This window comes from Vombatus ursinus, unplaced genomic scaffold (assembly GCF_900497805.2).
Source record: "Vombatus ursinus unplaced genomic scaffold, bare-nosed wombat genome assembly UNPS02014773.1, whole genome shotgun sequence".
Lineage (NCBI taxonomy): Eukaryota > Metazoa > Chordata > Mammalia > Diprotodontia > Vombatidae > Vombatus > Vombatus ursinus.
In genome coordinates this window covers 36,361,856-36,377,964 of record NW_020954551.1, presented here as the reverse complement: position 1 = coordinate 36,377,964, position 16,109 = coordinate 36,361,856, and the positions used below count along the sequence as shown (strand labels likewise).

The 16,109-nt window shown below is 42.2% G+C and overlaps 1 protein-coding gene across 1 annotated transcript in view; it reads right to left on the bottom strand.

Annotated features, from left to right (window-relative positions):
- The window catches only part of SYN2 (synapsin II), a 247,025-nt gene that overhangs the window by 147,742 nt on the left and 83,174 nt on the right, over nt 1-16,109 (bottom strand). The gene's annotated exons all lie outside the window — the stretch shown is intronic.

Below are 16,109 nucleotides of genomic sequence, written 5' to 3'. Positions count from 1 at the left end.
CATTCATATAGCCATAACCCTGATGTAGGGCCTCATCACCTCTCACCTGCACTACAGCACCATTTTAATTGGTCTCTCCTACCCATGCCTTATTCCACTTCAGTCCACCCTTCATTCAACTGCCAAAGTGGATTTCCTAAAGCATAGGTTTGGCCCAGTAAACTTCAGGGGCTGCCTATTACTACTAGGATCAAATATGAAGTCCTCTGTTTGGCATTTAAAGCTCTTCATAACCTGGACCCTTTCTACATTTCCGGTATTTTTTATACTTTACTCCCCACAATGCGGGCAGCTAGGTGGCGCAGTAAACAGAGCGCCTGTCCTGGATCAGAGGACTCATCTTCCTGAGTTCAAATCTGGCCTCATACACTTCATAGCTGTGTGATCCTGAGCAAGTCATTTAACTCTGCCTCAGTTTCCTCATCTGTAAAATGAGCTAGAGAAAAATGGCAAACCACTCCAGTATCTTTGCCAAGAAAACCCCAAATGGGGTCATGAAGAATGGGACATGACTGAAGAAAATTACAAAAAAATGACAAAATGAACAACTGAATGCCTGTGATCCAGCTATACAGCCCTACTTGCTGTCCCTTGCACATGATACCCCATCTCCCACCCCCATGCCTTTGTCTGAATGTCCCTCATGCCTTGGATGCCCTCCCTCCTAACCTCCCCCTTCCAGATTCCCTGGAGTCTTTCAAGAGATATCTCATAGCTCATCTTTTGCTTTCCTGATATCCTACCCTACCCCTTTCTCTAAGAAATTACTTTCCATTTACACTGTAAGGACACAAATATTTGGAAGTCATTTCCTGCCTTAGAATGTGAGTTCCTTGAGAGCATGGACCATGTTTTTGCCTTTCTTTGCATCCCCAGCACTTAGCATAGTAATTGAAACATGGTAAAAACTTATTAAATGTTTGTTGATTGACTTCTAACTATCATTTATAGTGCTTTAAGGGTGACAATTATTTCATTTTATCTGCATAACACCTCCATGGAGTAGGAAACATAGTTATTATTATCCCCATTTTACAGATGGGGAAATTGAGTCTTAGATTAACTGACTTGCCCATGGTCAAGATTTGAACCCATCTCTTCATGATCCCAAGTCTAGTGCTCCATCCAATATGCCATACCACCTCATTCAACCAGTACACAGTAAAGAAATAAAAGGGAATTTGAGGGAAAACAATCTCAGAGTGTGAGCCACAGGGAACAGTGATGCCACAAGTTGGGGATGGGGAAAAGAGAGAATGAAGGGCTCTAGACTTAGAAAGGGGAGTGAGGAAAGGATGGGGCAGGATCTGAGACCTAGCTAAAGTGGGTGGGGAAGGAAAAGAGGAGGCCACACCTGCGGGGAGACTTTTATTTTTCATTTTCCAGTCCAGGCTCAGAGACAGCACAGAAAGCATCCCTGGTACAAGCAGCAGGTTTTTAAAATGTGTCACCAAATCTGAAAGAAACCAGCATCTGTGAATGCTACCTACTGCTCTGCAGATGCAGTGCTAGTGGGAAAATAATCCAGAGTTCCAACAGCTCTGAATGGGAGGGGAGCCTGCCTTGCATATTCTTAGAAATAGCATCTCTACTTCCCTTCCCAGCCTGGAGAGTCATCTCTATTGTTCCTGACCTTTCCAAGTCCTACCCATCATTCCAGGCCCAGCTATAGCCCCTCTTGTTCCAGGAAGGTCTCTCAGTCTACCCTAGCCCATGCTGAGCTCTCTTACTCTCCATAGCTTGCACTATTCCCTGGGCTCTGACAAGCACATGCCTTGTAGCCTGAATTATCTTTTTATGGATGTCAGGCTTTTCTCTGCAGCCCGCTAAAAGCCTCTTGGAGTCCAGGAACATTGTCAGGTACAGGGTGTCCCCAAAGTCTTAGGACAGGTTTAAGCTTTGATTGCTTCAATTTTAAATTTAATAGCTTAAGTCATAAGCTTTAATAGCTTAAACCTACACTAGGACTTTGGGGACACTCTCTATTTCTATAGCTGGAGTGAGCAGGAAAATGGTCAAACCCTCTAATCCCACCAAGTTGAATGAAGGATTCATAAAATTACGCAGAGACTTCTGCTGATCATGCCTGCTGCACTTTTCAAAAACCTGAATGAATTAAATGAATACGTGAATTTTTAAAAAAAATTACTAAGTGCTTATCATGTTTTTGTCTGCTGCACTTAGCATGGGGACAGTGGTTGTTTTGTTGTTAAGTCATGTCTGACTCTTCATGACCCCATTTGGTGTTTTCTTGGCAAAGATACTGGAGTGTTTTTCCATTTCCTTCTCCATCTCATTTTACAGATGGAGAAACTGAGACAAACAGGATTAAGTGACATGTCCAGGGTTACACTGCTAGTGTCTGAGGCAAGATTTGAACTTAGGTCCTCCTGACTCCAAGACCAGCACTCTACTGTGCCACCTAGCTGCACATAGTAAGTACTTAATAAATGCTTATTGATTGACTGTCTGACTCTCCACGTCTGACACTAGCTAAGAGCTGGGAGATAAAAATATAGAAAGCAAGTTTGTCCCTCCCCTCAAGAGATTATGTTTCAATAGAGAAATGAAGCAAACATAAGGTGGCCAAGGAGGATTAGTTTGGTCAGGAAATCACAGGGATGAGGATTAGAGTTGAAGGGTGATTGATTGGCACCACCTTTTCAGGAATGGGAGTGTTGATTTGATTACTCTTCTCAGAGCTAGAAATGGAGAGATGATGAGAGGAACAATAATTAACATGACATAAAGATGGCTAGGGAGCACCAGGGTAAGTCTGAATGGGGCTAAATAGAGAGACTTCTCACCAAGCAGGAGCTCAGGGTCCCTAGTTGGGGGCTGGAGTACCAGGTGGGAGGTAGACCATAGGAGCAGAGCAGTATGAAGTTGGCTGAAGAGAAACCCCGGCAGATGTGGGCACATAACAGCTCTCCATGAATATCTATGGACATATTTATATTTGAAGCAATGATGCTGAAGGTCCAACTAAAATTAGCTTTTTCAGGGCTAGAGGGGATGCTCAATCTCCATCCCCCTCTGCTTCTCTCTCAAATAAAGACAATCACCTGACTGAATTGGAACAGATTCCCTAAAGTCATAACCCTTTCCTCTCATGACACCATACTCAGGGAGGGTCCTGGTTCATAGAATCAGAGATTTACAGCACGAAGAGACCTCAAACATCATCTAGTCTTGTTCCTTTCACTTTACAAATGAAGAAACTGAGGCTCAGAGAGGTGAGATGACTTACCCCAAATCACCCAGGTAGTACATATCAGAGGATTCCAGACATATCTCCTCTTTTCCTTTTCTCTTTGCATCTCTGAACTAAATCTCACTTTTTCTTCCCTGCTTAGGAATTGCTTCACTTCAGTTTGGTCCTCTCATCTTCTTATTGTCCCTTTTTTATTTCCCCCTCGTTATTTTCCCATTTTTCTTCTCCTGTCCCCAATCCAGGATACCATTTCTTTTGTGGTTGAGGGATCTTTGTACGACATTCAGAGCTGTTATCACTACTCTTCTCCCACGCCCCACTAACCCCTGTCCCAGCTGAGAGGCTCATCTGGAGTCAGCACCATGGACAGACATCCAGCTACCCTCAATGTCAGCAGAGCAGCTCAATGACCTTGCCTGGATATTCTGGACAGGTAAAGAGTCTCACAGTCCAGCCCATTCAGCTCAGCTTGATAATGTAGATATAAGGAGTCAGCAGCTCAGCAGCTGAAGCTTATTTGTTCATCCTCTTTAAACAAGCGGCACGAAAGGACAGAGAACACACGTGTTTTCTTTTAACACAACTCTTGAGAAAATGTCACTGGGATTCAGATGAATGAGTGCCGCCTTCTGCAGCTCTGGACTGGTTGGTAGGACACCTGGGTTCTCTTTCCTGCTCTCCCACTGACCTGCTGCAGGATTCTGAGTCAGTCAAATTAATAATAATAATACTCTTTTAATTTGGATAGCATTTTATAGTTCCAAAGCACTGTCTAATCATTATTTTATTTGATCCTTAAGACCTAGTTGAATTTAAATTCCTTAAGATTAGGGATTCTTTCATTTGGGGCTTTAAATACCTGCTACCTAGACCAGTGTCTGGCTCACTTTTGGGGAGGGGGACTACACTGTTATTTCATCAGTGCAGGGAACTCCAGGTGAGAAAGTTGCCTCTACCAATGCAGATCGGCAAGTTTTGTGCAATTAAAAGGCTTGCAGAATTGCCCAGGGGCTCTGAGAATGTGACTTGGCCAATATCACACAGTCAAGATGTGTCAGAGGTGAAGCACGAACCCAGATGCTGCTGACTCCAAGATCAACTCTCTATTCATTGACACAATGCCTCTCATGCCTCAGCACATAGTAAACACAATAAATATCAGTTGAAATGATGGCATATGAATGTAACAATGTTACTGTGCCATAAGAAATGATGAATATGAACAATACAGAGAAGCATGGGAAGACTCATATGTACTGATGCAAAGTGAAGTAAGTAGAGGAAAGTAAACAATATACACAACTACAACAATGTAAATGGAAACAACAGCAAAACTGAATGCTGTGTCATTATTAATGATCAAGCTTAGCTCTTGAAGAAGAGGAGGAAAATGCCCTTCCTTTCTGTCTTTGCAGAGGTGGGGAACTATGGGTGCACAATATTGCATATACTGTTAGGCTCAACTTTGCCTAAGCTGCTTTCTCTCTCCCTCTTTTATCCTCTGTTGCAAGTAGTGGATCTCCGAAGCACAGAAGGAGAAGAGATATATTTTAAAATTAAGGTGTTATAAAAGCAATATTATAAAAAATTTTAAGAGCAAAAATAATGAATGTTTCTTGAATTGAACACTCTTGTGATGTGAACAGGATGGACAAGATTATCTCCACTTGACATATTAAGAGATCAAGAATCAAATAGCATCAGTGCCAGAGATGAGACCTAGATGGAAAGAGCATGGGTCTGGAGAATGCAGACCTGAGATTAAATACCAACTCTGACACCTGTGACCTGAGTGACCTTGGACAAGACATTTAACCTCCCTGGGCCTCAGTTTCTTTGTGTCTAAAATGAGGGGACTTGAACTAGATGGTCTCTGAGTTTCCTTCTAAATGCCAGACCTATGATCTTGTAGTTTTCAGACTCCTAGCCCAATATTTTCCACTAAGATCGCGCTATCATCCCCCAAACTCATCTACGTGTCCACTAATGTACTACTAGAGCAGAAAGCTCAATTTTGCGGTGTGGAGATCATTAAATATGGTAGACATTCTAAATGCCATAAGAGTTTGGGGAAGGGAAATGAACACCTTGTATGTGCAATTGTTTGCATGTTGTCTCCCCCATTAGAATGTGAGCTCCTTGAGGGCAGGAGCCCTGGTTTTGCCTTTCTTCATATCTCCAGCTCTTAGCCCAGTACTTGGCACACAGTAAGTCCTTAATAAATACTTGTTAACTGACTGAATAAATCAATGAAAGATGGAGTCACCTGGGAATGCTTCCTGGAAAAAGTGGGTGTTAATTGGATCTCAAAGGATCGATAGAATTTTGACAGGAGAAGAGGAAGGCATTCACCATGAGGTACAAGCAGCATATACCAAGGAGGGCAGGGATGCCCCAAGAATGGGAGACAATGAGGACACAAGTGGAAGAACGTGGCTGGGGCTGCATGCCAAAGATGAACTCCAGTAGCTTCTACCTACACCTAAATTAAAGGAAGACAGTACTTAGGTGGGGTCAGTACTGAGGAACAGCTCTAGTGTCTAGATTCCAGATCAGTCCACCTTGAGTGCTGTCTAATGTCCAGAGTGTGGGGCCCCCCTTCTCAAGGGGCAGGGGATTGAGAGAATAGGATCAAAAGGCTTGAAGGAACAATGCAGTGGCTTAGGTCTAGAGATTCTTTTGTTCAGGGTACCTTGCCAGAGATACCCTAGGAGAGACAGTCAAGAGCCTATGTGATTTTGTATCCAAAGAACTCAGACATAAAGCACATCAGAAAGGGGATCTGAGTAACAATGTCAAGTGCCACATGTAGATTCTGCCCAAAAAAGCTGTATGTGTTTGACTTTCAGCTCCTGAATTCAATCTCCTACCCCACCAGCAGGGGGGTCCAATGAGGAGCCTGGAGCTATGACAGCACGATTGTTTTGATGGATGAAAGCATTTTTTTAAAGAAAAGTTCTGCTGTTCCAAAAGCACTTCCCAACTAAATTAAAGAGGAAAATGTTGACCCAGTATTAGGACCAGATATTTCCAGCAGGCAGAGTCATCATTAGGCTGCTTAACCACCTCCCCAGAGGAAGGGAGGGAGCCCCAGACATTGATATAGCCGAGCCAGAAATAATTCAGACACCACAGAGTGCTTTGGGATTTAATACCAAACCTGTCGAGAAGGGTCTGATGACGTCATTTGCTTTTTCCTAGCTTGGATGCTTCTCAGCCCTGGCTGCCAACCCTGATAAATAGGCCAGTTTCTGAGACCAGGGTTCTGAGGATGAAAATGCACTGAGGTCACCTTTCTTCATCCATCAACTGTGGCAGGAACATTCTAGCATTGCCTCGAGGGCACCTATGGCAAAACCTGTACCCTCCATGCTCCTGTGGAGTAGAAGGGGCAGGTCATCTGATACTCACCTTGTTTTGTATGCTCAGCTGTCCACTGAGAGCAAAATGTGGGGGAAATAGAGGCCGGGAGCCCTACTGAGAAGTCTGGGAGAGGGTCTCATGGGACTAAGTCCTTAGGAAGGGAGATAGGGGTATTAGAACAGTGGAAAGAGAACTAGCTTTGGAGTCAGGGGACCTAGGTTCATAATCCTGTCTGTGCCTATTACTAAAATTTACCTAAGTGACCTTGGGTAATTTACTTGACCTGTCTGGGCCTCAGTTCAGAGTTGGACTAGATTTCTCCCAGAGCTTCCTTTGGGCTCTAGATTTATGATCCTTTGCAAAGCAAGGAGAAGACAAACTTCATGCCCTTCCTAATTTTGTCCCTACCCTTGGGTCTTGGTTGAAAATGTGATTCTGGAGGAAAAGGAAACTTCCTTCCATGTTGTTCAGTCATTTTTCAGTCATGTCCAATTCTTTGTGACCCCATTTTGTGGTTTTCTTGGCAAAGATACTGGAGTGGTTTGCCATTTCCTTCTCCAGCTCATTTTACAGATGAGGAAACTGAGGCAAACAGGGTTAAGGGACTTGCCCAGGATCATACAGCTAGTAAGTGTCTGAGGCTGGGTTAGAACTCAGGAAAAGGAGTCTTTCTGACTCCAAGTCTGGTACTGTATGCCACTTAGCTGCCCCATCTTCAACCTGCCTTCCCAATTCTGAGTTAGAAACAGTTATGTACCTCCATTTGAACCAAGACCTCCAGGAGTCTCGTCTCGCTTAACACTTTTTCTATAAGCCCTCAAGAGAGGCCTACCTTAAACCCCCTGCCTGCCTCCTGAACTACCCTATAGTCTACTCATTTTGCATCATGGGCAAGAATATTAAATCACATACCCCTTCCCATCTACTCATGTGTGTGCTTGGGATAGGAGATAAATGTATCTATCTCTCAGGCTTATCTTTGCTGCAGATCTGCTTTTGAAAGTGCCTCAATGAGGCAAGACGCCCCTTGATTTAGAGCTGGAAGAGACCTTAGAGGTTCTCTAGAATAGCTCCCTAATTTTACAGACGAGGAAATTAAGGCATAGAGAGTTGAAGTGACTTGTCTGAAGTCACACAGGTAGCAAATGGCAGCAATGAGATGAGAACCAAAGTTCTCTGACTTCAGATCAAAGCATCTGGATTTTGTGGAGAGAACAATCCATTCTGTAAATTAAAGGTCTCTCCCATTCACATGCCTGAAAGTCCGATCTGCATTGACCTCTAAAGCAAGAGGGAGTGATCTCTGGTCCAGGCGACGTAGCTTTGGGCTAAACCCAGAATATGCCTACTAGGTGAGCTTCTGTATTTATATCATTTCTTTATGCTATTTAGGGCCTAAAAAGTTTCCTTACACTGAATGAATGAATGAATGCAAGAAGCAAGCACATGCTAAGTATTTCACAAATATTTGTTGAAATACGTTTCTTGAGTGAATAAAAGCACTTGATAAGCTCAGAATAGTAGTTTATTGCTAAAAATTAATTCAATAAACAATTCAACATGCATTTATGAACTGCTTACAATAGCATAGTAATAAGCTTTAATCATACAAAGATGAAAAGCATATACAGTCCTGGTGTACAGGAAGTTTAGAGTCTATTCGTAAAATCAACATTTCAAAGGATAGTTGGTAATAATGATGATGATGATGATGATGACAACAACAATAATAATGATGATGATGATGATGATGAAGATGAAGATGATGATGATAATAATGATGATGATGATGATGATGATAATGATGATGATAATAATGATGATGATGAAGATGATGATGATAGGCTCACTTACTGGAATAACCGCAGTCCAAGAATAACAGAAACAATTTGACTGAACGTACTACCTATAGGACCTAGCCATATCTCTTTCCTTGGCTACCTCTAGGCCTGCCTTCCCTTTTTCCATCTGTGCCTCCATTGGGTGAGGGGCACCTCTGTCTGTGTCTCAACTCAAAAGCCACCTTCTTTCTGTAAAAGGCCTTTCCCAGTTCCTCAGCTAATAGGGGTTTTCCCTCTAAAGACAGGGATTCTTGACCTGGAGTCCTGAACTATTTTTTTAATCTTGATAACTATATTTTAATACTATTGGCTTTTTCTATGATCCTATGCATTTTGTTTCATACATTAAAAATATTATTTTGAGTCTGTCACACTCCAAAGGGATCCATGACACAAAAGAGGTTAAGAATCACTCTCTAAGGTTATCATGTAACTATTCCATATATATTTCTGGGGCTATTTCCCCAATTCCCACTCACACTGGTGTGCTAGGCCCCTAAAGGGCTGCTGACCACCGCTCTCAGGGTTCTGTGGGTAACCCTATGAGATGATTTTTTGGTACTGGTGCTAATTAACCCCCACTAGTGTGCTACCCACTAACAATCAATCAGACTTAATTAGCTTTTAGACAAAGTATCTACTAACTCTCTGACATATTTTGAATGTGTGCCTTGTCCTCTTTCATTGGCCCAACTGCAGCCATTGTCCAGCCACAATTCCAGGTCCTGGAAATCTTCACCCAACCATCTTATCTGAGGGTGCTCTAGAAGTTAGTGCCACACAGATTCTGAAGGCCTCTCAAATTTGGCACCTGAGAAGAGGTTGCATCTACACCTCAGAGGGTAAGCTGCCTATTTTCTCATAGCCAAGGTGTACCCCACAAGATAAAATTTTCAAGAAACCAGGTAATATCAAAGAAAGATAGCTCAGACCCATTACCCAGTAAGTCTTTTGCTTACTCAGCACTTTGCAAACCAAATGGAGAAAACTTGGCAGTCTTTAACCTCAAATATATTTCATTACCTGAAATTCAGCATTCAATTTAACAAGCTTTTATTAAACACCCACTATATGCCAGGCACTATGTTCAGCCTGGGGACACAAAGACATACAAAACAACCCTTGCCCTCAAAGGAAATTACATGGGGAGGGGGGTAAAAAACCAATATATACACAGATAAGTTAAATACAATATATAAGCAAATTAAACACAAAGCAATTGGCATGGGGATCAGTAACAACTGGATAGGGTCAGGGCAGGAATCAAGAAAAGCCTCATGTAGGAAGTGGATCACTGGACTTAGAGAATGATATTTGGGCCTCCAGGTAAAAAACTCAGAAAGGGCCTTCCTTACTTTTAGTTAATTACAAAATAATCAAAACTCCAACCTGTCTGTGGAGTAGCTGGCAAGAAGTGGTTCTCTTACTGTGACTCCAAACTTGCTTTTTTAAATTAGCTTTTGGACTTTCTCCTTGCGGGCTATAGGTCATCTAAGGAGCTAAACCTTTAGCAAGCTAAGTAACTGGCCTTCAGCAAGTGAACAACTCCTGACACCAATCAATGAAAGTTTGTGGGTTGACTGATTGACTGATCACAGGAGGTAATCATTTTCCAGAGACCGGAAATGAGGATTTGGTCAACTATATCTGGTTGTTGACTTCTCCATATTTTCCACTAAGGGGCAGGTAAGTGGTGTAGTGGATAGAGTGCTGGGCCTGGAGTCAGGAAGACTCGTCTTCATGAGTTTAAATCCAGCCTCAGACACTCACTAGTTGTGTGACTCCAGGCAAGTCATTTAACCCTCTTTGCCTCAGTTTCCTCATCTGTAAAATGAGCTGGAGAAGGAAATGCCAAACCACTCCAGTACCTTTGCCAAGAAAACCTCAAATAGGGCCAAGGAGAGTTAAACACAACTGAATGTTTTCCACTAAAATCTCCATTTTAGCTGAGAGGGAAATGGTTTGGTGATATTTCTCTAGCAGCCCCAGACTTTGACCATAGACTAGAGTCTCATCCACAGAAACTGATGTGAGTAATATGTGCAATAACCCTCTAAGAAACTAACCTTTGAGAACAGTTGAAGGATGGAGCCATTTACTCCTGAAGGCTTTCTTCTTGGGGATTCCTCTCATGTATTACCCCCACCAGGACCAATTAGACCTCCCCCTCCCCGGACAAATCATAGGCTCATAGATTAAGAACTGGAAGGGATATTGAGTCTACCTCCTCTATTTTACAGATGAGAAAACTAAAGATAGAGAGATTAACAGTGACTTGCCCAAGGTCACTCAGCTAATGTAGGAGGAGAGGAAATGTTCAGAGCAATTATATAAATGCCGGATCCAAATATAACCTTTAGGTTCTGTGGGACTAATTAGCTGTTGGGTACCTGTGCATATTTGCATTTCAAAGTCTGTTGATGGTATAATTCAAAAGATTGTGTTAATATTTCTTAAAAGCTTTTCTAATGTCAAAAGTACTTTTCTTTTTCAAATAGAGTAATGGTCATATTCATTGATAGACACAGTTAAAATTGTAGGATAACTTCCTAAAGCCAAACATTTTTTCTCTGTACACATGGAAATCCTTCAGAATTGCCACTACAGGGTAAACTTTCATTTAAAAAAGAAAAAGCATTTACTAAGATGGTATATTGTTGTTTAGTTATTTCAGTCATGTCTGACTCTTTGTGACCCCATTTAGGGTTTTTCTTGGCAGAGATACTTGAGTGATTTACCATTTCCTTCTGCAGCTCATTTTACAAATGAGGAAACTGAGGCAAACAGGGTTATGCAACTTGCCCAGAGTCACACAGCTAGTAAATGTCTAAGGCCAGATTTGAACTCAGGAAGATGAGTCTTCCTGACTCCGGGCCCAGCATTCTACCTACTGTGCCACTAAGATGGTACAGCAGGTTACAAAAATATTTGCCCTCTTCCTATTCCACCAAGTCTGGGACACACTCTTCCACCAATACATGTAGGGAGAGTGGGCACAAAGTACAAATGTAGTGAGCTATAGAAAAAGGGCAACTCAAAACACCTGGTTGGTTGCTGGAAGTCCTTTTCTACCTTCATAGCATCTTCAGGGTGTTTCTCTGAGTTGTAGTTCTCTACTGGACTCAGAAGGTCAGTGCCTTCCTATAGTCTATAACCAGCATCTCTACCCCCACCATAATAGGTCATGTTCCCTGAAGCTGCATTTCCTCAGATGACTATCAATCCTGGTTGATGACATGGTCAATCAAAGAAACTTTCCTCACCTTTTTCTCTCAGGGGATTAGCTCCGACTCTCAAACTGGAATCCTACAAACTAGACCTCTTCCACCATTAGACTTGTTTACCACTTGGCTTGTGGTTCACCACTTGACTGACTCAACTGGATTTTTGTTTTTCTATGGTATGACTTGATCTTCTCAAACAATCACACGATATTTCCTGTGTGGCATCATCTTCCTTTTATTCAGTGGCCAAAACCCTATAATCTTCTCAAACTGTTTAAGGATTTATTAAATGAATAAAAAAAATTTATTCTGTTCTAAAAGAATGCCAAATGTAGAAGATACCAGTAGAAAAATCCAGATAGCCTTTGCACTCAAGGAGCTCATCTTCTAATTAGGGGAGACCACACATAAAAGAAATATCAGCTTCAGGGTACATGGAAAAGGGCAGACGTCCTAACATCAGAAAGACAGATGGCAAGGGCCATGTGGTTCTTAGATTACATCAGAGGGTCAGATGACAATGATGGGGATCTGCAAGGCCCAGAGGCAGGGTAAACGGTAAGTAGTGGTGGTCCTCCATCTCATCAGAAAGAATAGATGTGTTGACTTATCTACATGTGATGGGTGGGGGAAGGAGTGAATGAGGAAGAAAAGGGAGGAAAGGTTCCCCCTAGTGATGGCAGGTCTTCTTGTACCTCTACCATCCCTGGATAGGTTTTTATCCTTATTCACATCAAGCTTACACTTCTGATTAATTGATTCAAATTATCCGAGCCTCTTGGGATTATATCAATCCTTACATTATTTACGTACATGTTGTCCTCTCCCCTAGAATGAAAATTACTTGAGAGAAGACATTTTTTTTGCTTTTTCTTTGTATGCTTAGCAAAGTGTCTGCAATAAGCTTAACAAATACTCGTTGATGGATTGTCTTTCTTGCACCCCTCTCTTCTCCCCACCTCTCCCCTCTCCCCATTCCCTCCACCATCTGTAAGTTCAGAATATCCATCAACTCTTTGAGTGGACAGCCTTCCCAGACACTTGTACTCATCTCCAGATTCAGTAAAATTAAACCATGGTCTACATAAAATGCCGATTCATGGGAGTCTTTGGCCCATCCCCAAAACAATTTGACTTTTAAACTCTAAACTTTCTAGCCAAAAGCCTATCCTTGTGCGTGGAGACAAAGTCATAACCAGGAGATTTTTACCAAGACAAAGAGATATGTATTTCCATTGTTATAAAACAATGCCTAGAAGGAACCAAAGGCAAGACCCAGAGTCTGGTGATCTGAGTGCAAATCCAGATGTTGCCATTTATTTCCTGTGTGAACTTGGTTAAGCTCTTCACCTCCCTAGGCCTCCCCTAGGTCCTCCTCTGTAGGATGAGGGTGTCGACCAAATGGCCTCTAACTGCCTCCCTCTGGCTCAAAATCTGCCATCCTGAGCCTATGATCTAGTCCAGCCCCCTCAGGTTATGGAGGAGGATACAGGGACCCAGGGAACTAAACTCTCCTGATCACATGAGTGATCAATGGCAGAATGAGGGACTAGAACCCAAGAGAGTATGGCACTCAGAGTCTAGGGCTGTGCCTGTCAAACCATGTTACTTCTCCTGATGGGACTCACTGACACACAGCCCTTTGGCTGCTGGTTTGGTTTAGGTCTTGCCTGGCTAAGAAATGCCAGGCTACTGCTGGAGCGCTTTGGTTTGGGTTCGGTTTTTTCCCCTACACCTTCCTATTTCCTAAACATTTTCAGTTCAATAGGACCTCACACCATTCTTTCCAGAGAAGACCTGACATCCTCCCACTCATCAGCTCCTTCTTGTACCCAAATTTTAATCCATTTGCGCTCATTTCAAAGTATTTTTTCAATGATTGGTCACTAAGAATAAACCAACATCCCAAGGCTTAGTATCCATCCTTTGGGATCCATAATGGAGAGGCACCATACTAGAGTGGTAGAGAGGGTGCCAGACTCAGAGTCAGGAAGATCTGGGTTCAAATCCACCAGTGACACTTAGGATCATAGAATTAGAGATGGAAGGGCCTTCAGAGTCCTGCTAGTCTGACAGCCTCACTTTATAGATGGGGAAATCGAGGCATTCCCAGAGAAAGGGAATGATTTGCCCTAGGTCGTTAAGGTAGTGAGTGAGTGATCAGGGGTAACCTCTATGACTTTCAGCCTGCTCATCTGTACAATGAAGACAATAAGCAAGGGATACTTAATGGGCATCCCTCATTTGATACCCATGAGATTTAATAGAAACGAAGGGAAATCCCCTAGAGCATTGGGTGGAGGATTTACTAAAGAACATGAGCAAAAGCAACACAGGGTGGACTTCAATCTATACCACTGGACAGACTGCCCACATCGGGGAGATCCAGGAAAGTAAATAATACAGCCTTTGTTGATATCCTGATCTACAAATACTTAGCACCTACTTGACTATTTGTTTGGTTAATTCTTCTTTTAACTCTCCCGTTGCGTAAGGTGGCAAAATGGATAGAGAGATGGCTTTGGAGCCTGGGATATATGGGTTCAAGGCATAATTCTGACACACAAAGTATGTGTGACCCTACGTACTTAGCCTCTCGGTGCTCTAGACTATAAATTCCCAAGAAAGTGCCTGATCTGCACTGGTAGAGGGAGTTTCCTCTTTCAGGAAGGTCCAGTCCTCATCCTTGAATGCTGACTGAACCCTACTAGGGATCAACCACTTCTCTGCCACAAGGAAAGGGCAGAAGACTATAGTTCCATGTAAATAGCTGCTGTTCATCAACGAGCCAAGTTTTCTCCTCCCAGCATAGAGTGGGTGGCAGAGAAGGATTCAGCTGAGCAGTTCCAAACTTCTCCAAATCACACTGATATATGATCTGAGTCATACTGCCTAGAGTAATAATAGTTATAGTAGTAATAATAATAGATTATTATTGAACAATAACAATAGTTGACATTTATACAACTTTAAAAATTATATAACTCAAAAACCACTTAACATAGATTATCTCATTTGATTTTATTTGAAGTCAACTGCATTAGCCTATCCATATTCAAATGCAAATATCAAAAATTCATTCCAAAATAAGACAGAGACGATTCTTGCCTTAATGTAGCAATGCCAGGCTGGGAATCCAGAGACTCGAGTTTCTAGCCCCAGCTCTGCCTCTAATTTGCTGTATGTCACCTGAGGCAAGTTATTTTAACCTCTCTGGGCCTCAGTTTCCATTTCTCCAATTCCAAAATGCATATCATAATACCTGCCCTACCTACCTCACTGTGATATTATGAAGAGGTGGTGCAGTAGTTCAAATCAGATACTGTGTGACGTTCTGTTAGCCTCAGTTTTCTCATCTGTAAAATGGAGATAATAGTAACAGCTACCCCCAGGATTGTTTTGAAGATCAAATGAGATAATATAGGTAATGCACTTTGCAAAGCTTATAGTGGCTATATAAATGCTAGCTAGATTAGAGATGTAGAGTTGAAAGGGTCCTCAGAAGTAATCAAGTTCAATCCCCTCATATTACAGATGAGGAAACTGAGGGCTAAATGACTTAACCCAGTGATTACACAGGCAGCAAGTTTCTGAGGCAGGATTTGCACTCAAGTCTTCCTGAGTCCACTACACCAAGCTATCTCTCAATCAAATCAGACAAGAATGTAAAAACTCTGAAATGTACTAAGGGATTATTAATGATTCCTGCCTGGTTCTGAGTTTTGAAATACCAGCATTTCCTGTCATTTGGCACTTGGAATAAAAAAAGTTAAGAGCTGGAAATGATCCAAAACACCATCTGGTTCAATGTGCCAGTTTTTACAGATAGGCAAACTGAGGCTTAACATGCCCAAATAACAAATGCCACAATGTATGGGTAAATGTGGCATAGGCCTTCTTTTGGCATAGCTGTGGCCAAAGAAAACATTGTCACCCAGAGGTGATGGACTCGAGGTACAGAATGAAACATACTTTTCTAGATATGGCCAATATGGGATTTTGTTTTATTTGACCATGCATATCTATTACAAAGGTTTGGGTTTTTTTTTCTTTTTTGTTCAGAGTGGGAAGGGAAGTGGAAGCAAAAATACATTCTTGTTTATTGGAGGAGGGTGGATAATTAAATCAAAGATCACCAACTTCGATCACACCAAAGTAAATATAGGATCTGATCTGACGCTTAGATCCCAGGCTGAGCACTTCCTTCTATCCCATAGACATATCTCCATTTCCTAGAGTTTCCTTTTCTCCACCACTGTTCACTGCCAAGACTCAGCTGGGCACAATTTTAACTGTCCTACCATTTATGTGCCACAGTTAGGCCAACCAATTTTTGCTAATAAATGCACACATTGTCCCCAGTGCCTTCTGCTTGTTTACAGAGTATCTCATATGCCTATTCATATAGCCAATCCCAAATAAAGGCAATTGGGCTTCTTACTTCTGGAGCCATACCAGACTTTCCCT